This window comes from Haematobia irritans, chromosome 2, assembly GCF_050003625.1.
Source record: "Haematobia irritans isolate KBUSLIRL chromosome 2, ASM5000362v1, whole genome shotgun sequence".
In the NCBI taxonomy this organism is placed as follows: domain Eukaryota; kingdom Metazoa; phylum Arthropoda; class Insecta; order Diptera; family Muscidae; genus Haematobia; species Haematobia irritans.
The window spans coordinates 83,607,229-83,622,329 of NC_134398.1; the positions used below are offsets into that span (position 1 = coordinate 83,607,229).

The 15,101-nt window shown below is 33.3% G+C and overlaps 1 protein-coding gene and 1 pseudogene across 2 annotated transcripts in view; one reads left to right on the forward strand and one right to left on the reverse strand.

Annotated features, from left to right (window-relative positions):
• Nucleotides 1-15,101, reverse strand: part of Ufd4 (ubiquitin fusion-degradation 4-like) — a 109,644-nt gene that overhangs the window by 13,175 nt on the left and 81,368 nt on the right. The window lies entirely within an intron of this gene.
• LOC142227579 (uncharacterized) lies at nt 1,355-2,456 on the forward strand (annotated as a pseudogene).

The following is a 15,101-nucleotide window of genomic DNA, read 5'->3' on the forward strand; positions in this document are numbered from 1 at the left end:
GCAAACGATCTTTGATCCCTTTTGGAAGATGTAAGTTCATCCGGCGATCTTTCCTCTTTGCAGCTTCAAGAATTCCATGCGCCCATTTTAAGGAATTGATTTGCTTAGTCGACAACGTGCTTGGGTCGACTAATTTCTTTAGGGTAAGCTAGGTAAGGTAGGTAGACTAATTGGGCCTAACTCTTGGTCATTGCCCAAATATATAACTTCAGTCGATACCCGCCAACTGGTCCCTGAAGTTAGCCACCCAGTGGATGACTTTGAATTTCGCTGCATGGTAGCTTAATTTACCACCACACTTTAAATTCGTAATAACCCGTGTAAAAATTGGGGGATCTGATTTGATATGGTTAGATCTGAGCCAAGACATGATCAGATCTGAGTAAATCCGAAAAATGGTTATATCTGGTCAGATCTAAATACTATGGAATTGGATCTGATCAGATCTCAAAAATGAGACACATCTAATCAGATCTAATTTGATATAATTGTATATTTTTGTATCTTTCGAGATCTTTGAACAGCATAGGGCACCTTCTCATAATAAAAGGCCATAATTTGTATATAAAATGAGATCAATTGTTTTATTAAATAAAGAATATACATTAAATATTTGTATTTAAAAGTAAAATTATTACATATGTTAAAGAAAGCTTTTAGTAGTTTCAATTTGCACTTATTAAGTTAATGTATTGTATATAATAGCTTATTGCTAAATAAAAATCAATCAATGAAAACAAAAAATAAAAAACGGCTACGAAGAAGTGCACAGTGACGAGGAAGCTTCTGAATGCGACAGTGAGGGAAGTCAAGATAGTGTAGGAGAAAGTAGTGTCATCGAAGAGGGTTGTGCGATCACAGAAATCTATGAAAGTCGTAGTGCTGAAATCGATGGGAGGCAAAGCAATGACGATGAAAGTGGTGGAGAGGAATGCCACATGGTGGAAGAAAATTCTTGCTTGCTTTACAACGGCAGCTCAATGACTGTAGACAAAGCAGTATTTGAAGTTTTAGAAATGTGGATTTCCCAAAATTTGACGAAAACTGCTCTACGATGCTCTACAAAATGCTGCCACATAATCTAATGCCTAAAACGCTTTACACCCTTTTCAAATACCTTGAAAATAAATTTGACTCCATCGACGTAATTCACCACTACTACTGCATGGAATGTTTGATATATTTATCCTACAAAAAAGTAGAGATCTGTCAATCTTGCGGTGAACGTAGTATATGCTACTTTTTTGAACTTGATATTGTGCAGCAGATAAAGATGATATTTGAAGAAAAAAGTCTGGGGAGTTTATTGGAGAAGCAAATATTTTCTAATGAACCAGAAGTTATTAGTGATATCAGTTGTGGATCAGAGTACATCAGAGTGAATGCAGGGAGAAATACATATGATCTAACTTTAATACCATATACCGATGGAATATCACTATCGAAAAGTTCCAAAAGTAATTGCTGGCCTTTGATGTTTATGATTGCAGAAATACCGCCAACTTTAAGGTCCTCATTTATAATCACCATAGGTTCACACTGAGTTAAAACCGCCTATGAACCTTTTCTTACAACCCTTTTGCATTAAACTGAGAAAACTATCAAAAGGCATCAAATGGAGAGATCCCAAGACAAAACAATATGTTACATCAAAGGTACGGTCGCCATTATTCGTAGCTGATGCTCCAGCACGATCACAAATACAAAATATTCTGAATTTTAACGGAGAATATGGCTGCAATATGTGTGAAATAAAGACAAAGCGTTGCGCAAACGAAAAGCGAAATAGGATAATTAGATTTTATTCCAACAAGTCAAATCTACGTTTGAGAACTGATTCCAACATGCGGCTTCAGGCAATAAAAGCAGATTCTGAGAGCAATGCCATAGAAAAAGGCGTAAAAGGACATGCTATAATATCGTGTCTACCATCTTTGGACTTGGGAACATGTGTTTTCCCAGAATACATGCATTCTGTGCTGTTGGGAGTTGCAAAACAAATATTAAATATTTGGCTAACACAAAAAGGATCTTGGAGAATATCCAAATATATAAATAAAATCGACACACGGTTAAATAAAATAAAACCGCTGCAATCTTTTTCAAGAATGCCTCGAAGTATCAGTCTGTACCAGTCATATAAGGCGACTGAAATGTATTATTGGATACTATTTTATTCGATTCCCGTACTCAGTGGCATATTACCGCAAGATTATTACCAAAACCTAATTTTACTTGTCGTTTCCTTGAATAATTTGCTTCAGAGACATATAGAGTATCGAACAATTGAATATACAAACATTTTATTAGACTCTTTTGTTAAATAATTCCAATCGCTTTATGGAAAGCATTCAACGATGTTCAACGATGGGGCCCTCTTTGGGCTACATCTGCTTTCCCATTTGAATCCCATAATGGCGTTTTGGCAAAAACTTCACATGGAACGAAAAATTTAGGTACAGAAATGATTAATAATCTTAAAATATCCGAAGGAGCAAATATTTTACGACAAAGTTTGAGCAACAGTCAATGACCAATGCGTGTACGTATCATCTTTTTGGACGAAAGGTTAATTATACTCCAAAGCATGGGAACGGCAAATACTAAATGAGTGTTTTGAAGAAACCCACACATTTTCTTACTATTGAAGGTGTCAAATAGATAAAAATATCTACACATCCCCTTTTATACAAAAATACCAAAACTAATAACTATACAGTACAATTAATGAGAAAAGATGGAGAGGTTCTATTTGGCTCTATTAATTGTTTCTTTACTCATTTTCGACAATTGTATTTTTTATAAATCTTTTTGACGTCAACCAGCAGTATGCGTTAAAACATTTAAAAACTGGCGCTGTCGTTGATCATATTATACCCATTTCCAAAACTGACTGCTTTAGATTGATAAAACTAACTGACCTGAAGGAGCTGAACTACGTTCTGAAACTCAAAAACCTGTTTGTAAAATGCCTAATACTTTGAAATGTATTATGTAAGTTTGATAAATAAATGAAAGTTATGTTCCATCTGTAACTTTGTGTATATATCTTATGAATAGTTTTTTTGTTTTTATATAAAGACGTGTATTTCAAGTCTTTTTAACAATTTTATGATTTTTTTTTATTATATTTTGCACCATATTTATCCCCATATATAGTCAGATATGATGTTATATATACCATATCTTATTAGATATAGTGCTATACATGATCCTATCCAAGCATATATTATTAGATATGCGAGATATAATTAGATATTATACTATATATGATGAGATCTGCTATTATATCTAACCAGATCTAGCACCATATATAGCATATCTGTGCAGATCTAATTATTTCTAAAGCAATATCTGCACAGATCCAATTTGATATTATTAGATAGGATTGGATCCTCCAATTTTTACACGGGAAGTACTTATTACGATGAAATAAAATACTTATTACGAAAAAAATTCGCAATCTTTAAATTTAAGTCTATAGACCTTCGATCGCGAGTGGTGGATAAACGAGTCAAGAAGTGTCGAGAGCATAGGTTAGGTATAGTGACAGCCCGATATTTCAGCCACACTTAGACTATTCAGTCCATTGTGATACCACAGTGGTGAATTTCTCTCTTATCACTGATTCTAAGTTAAGCTCAATGACAAGGGACCTTCTTTTTATAGCCGAGTCCGACCGGCGTTCTACATCAATGTCACCAGCATAACTGAGGTGGGATAATCCACCGCTGAAAAACTTTTTGGTGTTTTGGTCGAAACTGGGTTCGAACACACGACCCTGTATATGCAAGGCGGGCATGCCATTGCACCACGGTGGCTTCCGTGGTGCATACAATCTTAGAGAGTGTTACAAGCAGAAAAGCTCCTGGAGGTTTGAACAACTGTAGCCATTGGCAAAACCATTGAGAATGATGAGGTTCCGAGGAGCGTAAATCCTTACACCCATCGAAATGGTTCGTATTAAAAAACGGTAATACTATCAAGGCATGTTCTGACAAACGCATTCACATTTTTGCCGAATTGAAATCGCTCGTGTTTGAGCTTGCGAATTCAATATTTGACAGCTTTCTTTCATGTCATTACGACAAAATAGGTCCAACACTAAAATTTACATAGTAGAAACTACGCTTAAGAGTTGATTTGTACCAATCAAGCGCACGTCCAAATTTTATTTCTTGGTAAAATTATTCATTTTCTCATACTATGTAAGATGGATTCTACCCACTAAAGTAATGAAGTGTTTGGCAACCCCGAAAACTACTCTGTGTGCAAAATAAAACCACCACCTGATTTGCGTTGCCATACTGTAAACATAATTTTCATTTGAAATCTTGGTAATATGATATTTCTCCAATAAAGAGAAATTATCAGAGACACGACGACGAAAGTTGAAAGTGTTTTGCAGTGATCAATCGAAATACGATATGTGACAAAATACCTAAAATCAACAGACGGACATATAGTTCAATAAAGAATTGTAATGGCTGTGAACACGGGCGAAGAGTCCAGAAAAAGAATTGCAAATTCGAAGAGGACTTCATCATGCTGATGCTTGCGGTCGAGGCACGTGGACAGCAAATATATATTTGTTTTATTTTAATATTTTTTTATATTAGGCGTGATTTTTTGTTAATTGCTTTAATTATAGTTATTATATTTTTCGCTTTTGTACCTTATTTTAAATTTAATACCTCATACACATTAGGTTCGAAATCTATTAAAAGTGGATTTGAAATCCCTTATTCATAAGATAAATGACAGTTCAAATCTAGTTAATGTGTATTTGAAAGTGTAATGTGAATGAGGTATTAGATCACTTGTAATGTTTTGATAGAATTAAAATCAAAAAATGGCTTGGCCTCTATTAAATGGCGAAATATTTTGTGGTCGCATGAGACCAAGGCCAGAAGTCCACGTTAAGTGCACCTTCTATCAAAGCGCAACATATAATAACGACTATAATTTGCAAACGAACACGTAAATTGGCCTCTATCTAAATAGCGCAATGTTTTGTGTTCGGATGAGACCAAAATTAATCTATTCAATTCAGATCGAAGTTGTCTTCAAATTCGAAGACCCAAAAATAAAGGCAACTTCGATCTGAATTGAATAGATTAATTTTGGTCTCATCCGATCACAAAATATTGCGCCATTTAGATAGAGGCAAATTGACGTGTTCGTTTGCAAATTCTAGTCGTTATTTTATGTTGCGCTTCTGATACCAAACATGAAGTGAAAGGTGAAATCTATGCGAAGGGAAATCCAGAACATACCCGATTGTGACTCACATGACTAACGAAAAATCGCATCATTCATGAAAATTATTGTGACTGACTTTAATGTTTATTTTGAAACATTTGTAACTAAACAAATTTAGATTCCATTGTGTTATTCAATCGATCAATGAAAAGTATCAGGGGTCTGCAACCGGATGTGCGTGAAGATAAATTGTAAATATAACTAGCCGAAATACAAACCATGTAGTTTTTGCCTGCCCACCTAATGGGTTAATTACAATTTGGGGAGATCAAATATTTTATAAAAATCAGCACTTTCCACTATACTTGCGCAATATATTTGTTATTATTATTTTCGTATTAAAAGATCTTGGAGAGTACTACAAACGCAAGTAGCTTCCAATCTCCAAAGCACCCCACAAATGTTAGTTTTGCTGCTATATTTTAAAAGTTAGTTTGCCCAATTTGGAATAAAGTTTATCTGCGCCCACCGTGCAAAACCGTCATGTTCGAAAGCATCCTAAAAAATCGATTTTTATCAAAAATATACGTCAGAATTTACAATATGCGGGCCCATTGTGCAATACCTGATATACACCCAAAAATATCGATTTTAATCGAAAATAAATTAGTTTGCGCGAATTTACAATATAGGGCACCCGTGCCTACTATGCAATACCTGCTTTTCATGTTTTGGTATCAGATGAAACCTCTTGACGAGTACTATAAATGCAACTGGTTAATTTTTTGAAATAAAATTCAAATGCGCCCACTGTGCAATACCCGCTCTACATTTTTGGTATCAGAAGAAACGTCTTAAAGAGTACTGGGGGCAGATTTGTGCCAAGTAAGAACAGCGGATGATTGTGTGTGCTGCCGTATTTTGAAGAAAGAGACCTTGGAACTCCGTTTATGTCAAATGCTACGCTTTTACAAGATATAAAAACCGCCATATCGAAGATGATTCGGTTTTATGGAACAAAGCAGATAGAACGCACGACAAGCTGAAAACTTGTTTTGGTATATGTCCGCCTATATGATACACGGAAACCTTATTTTTACCTAGATTAGGTTAGGTATCGTGGCTAACCATAACTTCATTTTCGCTTAGACTTTTTAGTCAATTATGATACCAACGTGGTGAACTTCTGTTTATCACTGAGTGCAGTTCGATTCCATATTAAGTTCTATAGCCGAGTTCGAACGGTCTTTCACCATAATGTGAACCACCTTGAGGAGCTTTAAAACACCTAAAACCAACTTTATTGACAGGGAACAGGCCACCGCAGAAAAATTTTGAACCCATCTAATCAATTGTATACCATATAGACAATGACAGTTCATATCGACTAAAACGCATGAAATTTGCAGATATGATATGATTCATCGAAGAGCATTTGTAAATATAATTTGTATTATAAAACGATATTTGTAGCGTTAAGAATAAAGTAAACTTTTCATTTTATATTTACATTCTAAAAAATTTTAAGAATGTTTCATAATCGCCCTTATTCCTGAAGTCGCCTTCGCCGTCGCTTTTTGTCGCTTTTCGTCAGTCGCCACTAATTGGTATTTCGTTCGTCGATATATTCTGCTATCGAAGAAAATCGGTATTCCTGGTGTCGCCAACATCGTCGCTTTTTGTCGTCTTTAAATTTACCAGCGACGAGTTTAGCGTTTAATTTTTGAAGAAGTTTTTTAGACTTTATTAATCGAACAATTGAAAAATAAATTTAAAAAATAGAAATTGGTAAGAGGTAAAGTGACTAATCTTCAACAATTACAAAAAAATGGGGGAAAATCAGTATATATAGCAGTTATGGTCATCAGATTCAAATCATAGAAAAAAACACTGTACAATTAAAGTAAACGTGTTGATTTTCAATTCCATTTCTTTTTAATAGAAATCCTTCAAGGCCAATGTATTTTACACGGTTGAAAAAGACTGTTTTTCATATGTTTGGCTATAAACATTATATGTTTGGAACACAAATTTTTAAACACAATATTTTTGAGTGCAAGCATATAATGTTCATAAACTAGCATAACATGTTTGGGACATATATGTTAATATGTTAGAACATATTATGTTTGGGACATAAAATGTTTGTAAATATAATATGCTTGAATGCAAACATATATTAATTTAGAAATAGCCTATAAACATATATGTGTTTAGTAGCTTGGAGCGCTATTTAACAGGGAGCGATATTGAATTAAGTTGGTGGTTGTTGCTTGTTATTACAAAATTAACATTTTATTTTTCTTGGGCAATTGATCAGCTACTTCTTTGATCCTTACAAACTGTGTGGTCCGCTGTTCGAATCCCCGTCCGGCAAAAGGTAAAATTAAAATAAAAAAAAAATCATAAAATTGAATAATTTCTTCTACAATGTTTGTATTACAGAAAAAGGTGCTAAGAACTAAAAAATCTCGTGGAAGTGAGAAAGATGTCGGGGAATATACAATTGGGCAGAAACAAAATTTTGAGCATTCAGGTCGAAAACCTATGTTGTTAGCAGCTATATTACCTGTTTATTTTCATAATTCATTATGATTGTAAATATATAAATAAATAAATAAAATTTTGAGCACAATATTGTTTGGGAGAATTTTTTTTAAGCATATAATATTTTTGGGTGCAAAATGCTTCCAAACGTATTATATGGTCACATAATAACATATTGTTTTTTGGAAGACAACATTATTGAATTTGGATGCAAAAATACAAAATGTTTGGAACTTAGACTACCCAAACATATGTTGTTTAGATCAATATGCTTTCAAACATATTATATATTGGAAGAGATCAAACATATAAATGTTTGGGCAATACCCAAAAATGTATATGCTTGAAGCAAAATATGTTTGGGAGTATATGTTACAGAAGCGATTTTTTGTGAGGGTGTATTTAGCACCAAACTTAGGTAACAATTGTGTCGAACTTTGAATGATCCTTGGACACACAATTGTCCTAATGTAGATATCTAAATCATTTCCCGAGTCAAATTTATCATTTATTTTGATTTTCCAAGTCAACATTGGATTACAAACAAACAGCATTTTAAACGCAAATAATCAGTTTTGCACATCAGCTGATTGTTTTCTTTCACGATGATCCTTGTGCCATTGATCTCAGCGTCGTCGCCATTTTTGTAGTTTTGGAAGCTTTAACTGTCCTCGAATATATATATCCACATTTTTTCCGCGTCAAATTAAATATTTTTTCTTGATTTTCCGACTTAGAATTGCGTCAGAAATAAAAATATTTTAAACCGAAAAAAATATTTTTTTTGCACATCAGCTGATTGTTTTCTAGTGATATCGGCCTTTTATTACCGAGTATTGTAATTGGTACAAAAAGTAATCGTCGTCGTCGCCGTCGCCGTCGCCACTTCGCAGGAATGTCAAATGAATGACGAGACGACTTAAAAGCGACAGACGACAAAAAGCGACGGCGAGAGCGAGGGCGACTTCAGGAATAAGGGTGAATATTAATACAAATAAATTAAAAATTTTGAGGTACCCAAAATACTTATTTTAATTTAGATTTTTTTTATGAAATTGTTATGATACTGGATAAAATCCTTATCAAATATAATCTACGGCTTCCAAAATGTGAATAAGAAAAAAGTTATGGTAAACTGTTAAACTTTATTTCAAATTGGGCAAACTAACTTTTAAAATATAGCAGCAAAACTAACATTTGTGGAAATCTTTAGTTTGTGTCTCGGCTAGTTAAATTTACAATTACAATCGGTGGCTTTTTTTGTATTTCAGTCGTACCCACAAATGTCGGTGGCAGTGAGTCACACACCAAAAATCATGCGATCTTATACATAAGTACTTGGGCTGTCACCCGGGATAAATCCCGTCCCGAAATCCCGGGATTTTTGGGATCCCGAAAAACTAATTCAAATTCGTTAAATTTGTGGCTTTTTTAGAAATATTTATTAATAAATTGGAGTCATCACCTCGAGTAAATATTTATTATATATAAGGTGTAATATAAAAATTCATCTGATAAAAATGCTAATGCCATGATATTTTTAAGAACCCAATAAACACAGGATGAGCGTTTTTCAAATGCAACAACTTTTCAGTTTGAGGGTAAATGTAATTTTCAATATAAATTCAACTTGACTTGAAATAACTCATCTTCAATACATCTTCAAATTGGTTGCGAATTACATTAAATTTGCCAAAATGTTGACGAAATCATTGAAAGGGTGTTGAAGATAATATGAGAAAACTTTGACTAAACACTACCCTAAAAATGCAACGCAAAAACCATGTGGTTTTTAATACTTCTTTGTGCAACGAAGTTCGTGGTCAAGTGGAAGAAATAAAAAAATGGAAAATTTTAGACAAATAACTGAATTTGCTCCAAATAGTTTATAATAATAGGTAAGTGAAAATAAAAAATGAAATAAAATTTGAAGGAAGTCACTAAATGTATATCTCTTTGCCGAAAACCAAAAATTATGGATTCTACGTTCTTGAAAACATTAAAAAGCTGACTGATGAAAAAATGTTGGACAATTAACTGGAACTGTTTCAAATAGTTTATAATAATTGGTAAGTCAATATGAAAAATTAAATCAACATTTTAGAGAAGTCAATAAATTTAAATATTTTTGCAGAAAATTAAAATCTTTGGATGCTACATTCTTGCAAACATTATGAAGCTGGCCGATGAAAAATGAATGGCTTATCAGAAAAAGTTTCCAGAAAGATTTCAAAGTGCAACCAATTAAAATTGTTAAAAACTTGATATTATTCCATATCATTAACTTCTGGATGAAAATGTGCATCACATCGTCAGTTTAATTTACATCCTATTATCAGCTTAAAATGGATATTTGTGAATTCCTTCTGCTAGAAATCTATGCTAACACGCGGTCCATCACGTTCCTAATTTCAAATTGCCCGCACATTAATTAGTTTCAATGCAGTTTTATGACACAAACAGGAAGGAAATCGAATTATCTATGCAAAAGTGTTTACAAATAATGTTTAAGATATTTAAAGTTTTGTTGTTGTGTTCTTATTTGTTGATATGTTTAATAAGATATTTATTTTTCAATTAGTATTGTAGTGTATTGTGTAGTGTAGTGTATTATTATATATTTTATTCATAGAATTTTGGCTTTGACTTTTAATTAGAAGTGGCGATATCATTTATACAAATTTTGGTTGAAATGTATTTGCAACAATGTTAATTTTTAATTTGACTCGCATCGAAAATTGTTTGAGAAATTGTGGAGTAGCGATGCATTTCAATTTGAGGATAACACTTGAGAAATTATTGCTATTCACTGAAAAAAATATGAGGTCAAAGATTTCATGTCTTTAAAATACGAATACAAATTTTGCTTAGCGTAGAAGACGCATTTCTCTAAAATAAAGTTATTTTCCTTGTCCAAAAGTCGATAAACTTTTCAATGAAGTCGTATTGTCCTTATAATTAAGTAATTTGACTTAAAAATGGGTATCTTAACATGAAAGAAAAAATTTATAGGCTAAGGTCAACTTGACTTTAATAATTCAGAAAAATTCTTTAAATTTAATGAAATTGTCTTTAAATTTGTTGTCTTTTTGCATCTTGACTACAAAGCAAAAAATCGTTAAAATATAGGACATGTTTTTCAAAACTTTATTTTAAAGAAGTTTTTTACTTCAAACATAGCATAATTTCTATTGGAAGTCGAGTCCTAATTTGGAAAATAAAGTTGCCGTTAACTCGATTTTAAAGGACTTTTATAGCATATGAAGAAAAAAAGCTGAGAAAGCGAAAAATTAAAATTTGCTTCCTAGAAGCAAGTACACAAAACCTACATTTAAAAGAGGATTGTGTCTTAAAAGTATCCTTACTTGTATTCTCCGCTTCTTTGGCTCGGAATCAATACCAAATTTTTTAAAGTAAAGACAAAATCTTTGGAACCGAGTATGCTTTTTTTTCAGTGTTGTATCGAATTTTACTGTTGAGGGTAATGCCTGTTTTTTGTTGAGAATGCGAGGGACGAGGAGGGAGACCTCCTCTAAAACTGAAAAAACTAGAATTCTCAAGTTTACTTGAAATTTACATAGGCCTTAGGGGTAGGTTATTAAAGAAAACCACTTCTTTGTTTAATATAAATGTGAATTCAAATATGTAGCTTTATTAAGTGTTTCTTTACAGTTAAAAGATCTTACAACGGATGGAAAGACTTTTAAAAGAGATCACTAAAATGTAAAAGCAACTGTCAAAAACATATGATTATACTTTAGATAAACTGTGTGTTTACTTTAACCTGAACATAAGTGGTGAATTTAGAATATTACGTTAACTTTCATATTTCAATAGTTATGAAATCAATATGGTGTACACCTAGACCTCGCTATGCGTCGCAGATACGTTTCAAAAAAACACGACGCAAACTGAAACGACGCAAAGTGAATTATGAGTTTCGATGGCAAACCATGCAAAGATTGAAGACGGATAACAACGTAACTTCGAAAATCTAACGACGCAAAGTGAAAACTAGTACTAATTCAGCAGCGACGCAACTTCGAAACAACGCAAAACGAAACGACGCAAAGCGAGGTCTAGGTGTACTTGATTTTTGGGTATTTGGACGGGATACCATAATTTTTTTTTTGTTATTCACATTTTGGAAGGCGTAGATTATATTTGATAAGGATTTTTTCCAGTATCGTAACAATTTCATTTAAATAAAGCGAAAATAAAAAAGTATTTTGAGTACTTCGAACAATTTAACTTATTTGTTTTACGGCCATTTTCATGTAGCTCCGTTAGGCTTTAACTGCCAGTTAACAGAAAGTAAATTGCAAATATCTTCTCTCCGGTTAACTTTAACTGAAATTTTTTCGCCAGTTAAGTTCCTAACTGGCCTATGGAATATAAAGGCAGGATGACAGCTTCGTCTATAATACGGTTTAAAAGTTGGTTAGTTCACGGAACACTAACGGAGCTTTATGAAAATGGGGGTTAATGATATGAAACTTTCTTAAAATTTTTTAGATGTAAATATAAAATGAAAAGTTTACTCTATTCTAAACGCTACGTATATAGCTTATAATTCAAATTATGTTTATAAGTCCTCTACGATGAATGATATCATATCTGCAAGTTCATATAATTGCATATGTGCAATATCATGGATTTAATCCATTTTTGTTACTACTAGGACACTTAGCGACGAATATGAATATAAAAACGAATATTTTAATGATGATGGAGATTTAAACACGGATTTTGATATAAATCGTGGTCGTAGAAGGAGCACAAGATGTAAGAGAAGATTCGTGTTTATCCTTGGCCTACATCGTTAGAGAATCGTATATTATACAAGTGGCTGGGTTGTAATTGTTACACGTATATTCATCGTGATAGATAGGTTAGTCTATCCGGTGGTCTCCGCTGTCAATAATGTTAGTGATAATTTTAGATGTGTCAAAGCTCCTCAAAGTGGTTCACATTATGGTGAAAGACCATTCGAACTCCGTTATAGAGCTTAATATGAAATCGAACTGCACTCTGTGATAAACGAAGGTCAATATTGTGGTATCATAATTAACTGAAAGTCAAATTGAAAATTATGTTTTGGGTCGCCATTATACCGTGTATCATATAAGCTTACAAATGCCAAAACCAGTTTTCAGCTTGTGGTATGCTCCAACTTTTTTATTCCATCAAACCGAATCATATAAAATATGGCGGTTTCTATATCTTGTAAAAGCGTAGCATTTGACATAGAGTTCCAAAGTGTATTTTTCGTCAAAATACGCTGCATACACAATCACCTGCTGCTCTTACTTGGCACAGATGTGCCTCCAACTCTAGGTGTCCGGTAATGATTCCTATGACGTTTCTGTTCGTCGTCCTCTTTTCTTTAAGCATTGTAGTTCTCCAGTCTTTTTCTGGTTTGGGTCACCCCTAGAAGTTTCGTCGCCCTTCCGACAGTTGCACTGTTCCACGTGGAACGGAGAACGCAGTCCCGTCCCTACGGGATTGCGTTCTCCAAGTTCACTTCACTTAAATGCATAAAAAAGCAGAAATTATTTAGAATCACAAAAGTTTGACTTTTAACATTGCACCCCGAAAAGGAATGTGATCACCTCAAACATCTATCTAATAATATCAAATTGGATCTAATTGGATCTGTTCACATATTGGTTCAGACATAATTAGATTTGCACAGATATGCTATATATGGTGCTAGATCTGGTTAGATACAATCGCAGATCTCATCATATATAGTATAATATCTGATTATATCTCGCATATCTAATAATATATGCTTGGATAGGAGCACATATAGCAATATATCTAATAAGATATGGTAGATATAACATCATATCTGACTATATATGGCGTTAAATACGGTCCAAAATATTATAAAAAAGTCATGAACAAGTTAAAAAGTTTTTTGAAATACACCTCTAAAAAACTATTCGAGATATATACACAAAGTTACAGATGGAAAAATTACTTTTATTTTATTTAACGAGCTTACATAATACATTTTAGAGTATTTGGCATTTTACAAATATGTTTTTCGAGTTTCAGAACATGATTGAGCTCCTTCACGTCAATTTTATCAATCTAAAGCAGTCAGTTTTGGAAAAGGATATAATATGAAAACGGCAGCGCCAGTTTTTAAATGTTTTATCGCATACTGTTGGTTGACGTCGAAAAGATTAATAAAAATACAATTGTTGCAAAAGGCGTAAAGAAGCAATTAATAGAGGCAAATAGCATTTCAACGGCTTTTTTATGAATTGTTCTGTATAGTTATTAGTTTTGGTATCTTTATATAGAAGGGATGTGTAGATATTTTATCTATTTGACACTTAGAATAGTAAGAACAAGTATATACAGCACTAAGTTCGGCCGGGCCGAATCTTAAATACCCACCACCATGAACCAAATATTAGGGTTTCCTTTGAAATTTCAGCAGGACTTGAGGACACTTCCCGAAGATAAATTTAAAGATTTCACCTATGAGGACTATATCAGATTCTGGATTTATAAGAACCATTTTTGTTTTAGAGGAATCATTAACATCTCTTGTAAGTGTGCAAGAAAATTATAAAATAACGTCTTGATTTGAAATCTTAAATCTGTAGAAGTAAAATCTGGAAATTTTACATTGAGTTTCAAGCAATTTTCATGATCAGTGCGCCTTCTACACCCTCAAGAAGTGAAGTCGGTCTATATGGAGGCATTACCAAATGGACCGATAAAAACTTAATCCGATACACGTTTTTGTGAGCCTAAAATACCAGAATATTTACAATTTCAGGCAAATCAGATAAAAACTACGGTTTCTAGAAACCCAAGGAGTTAAATCGGGAGATCGTTCTTATGGGGACTATACTAAAATATGGACCGATACTCACCGTATTCGGCACACCTCTTTATGACCCGAAAATACCTCTAGATTTCCAATTTCAGGCAAATAGGATAAAAACTTCGGATTCTAGAAGCCCAAGAAGTAAAATCGGGAAATCGGTCTATATGGGAGCTATACCAAAACATGGACCGATACTAACCATTTTTGGCACACCTCTTTATGGTCATAAAATACCTCTAGATTTCAAATTTCAGGCAAATTGGATAAAAACTACGATTTCTATAAGCCCAAGACCCCAAATCGGGAGGTCGGTTTATATGGGGACTATATCAAAACCTGGACCGATATAGCCCATCTTCGAACTTGACCTGCCTGCAGACAAAAGACGAGTTTGTGCAAAATTTCAGCACGATTGCTTCATTATTGAGGACTGTAACGTGATTACAACAGACAAACGGACATCGTTATATCGTCTTAGAATTTCTTCCTGATCAAGAATATA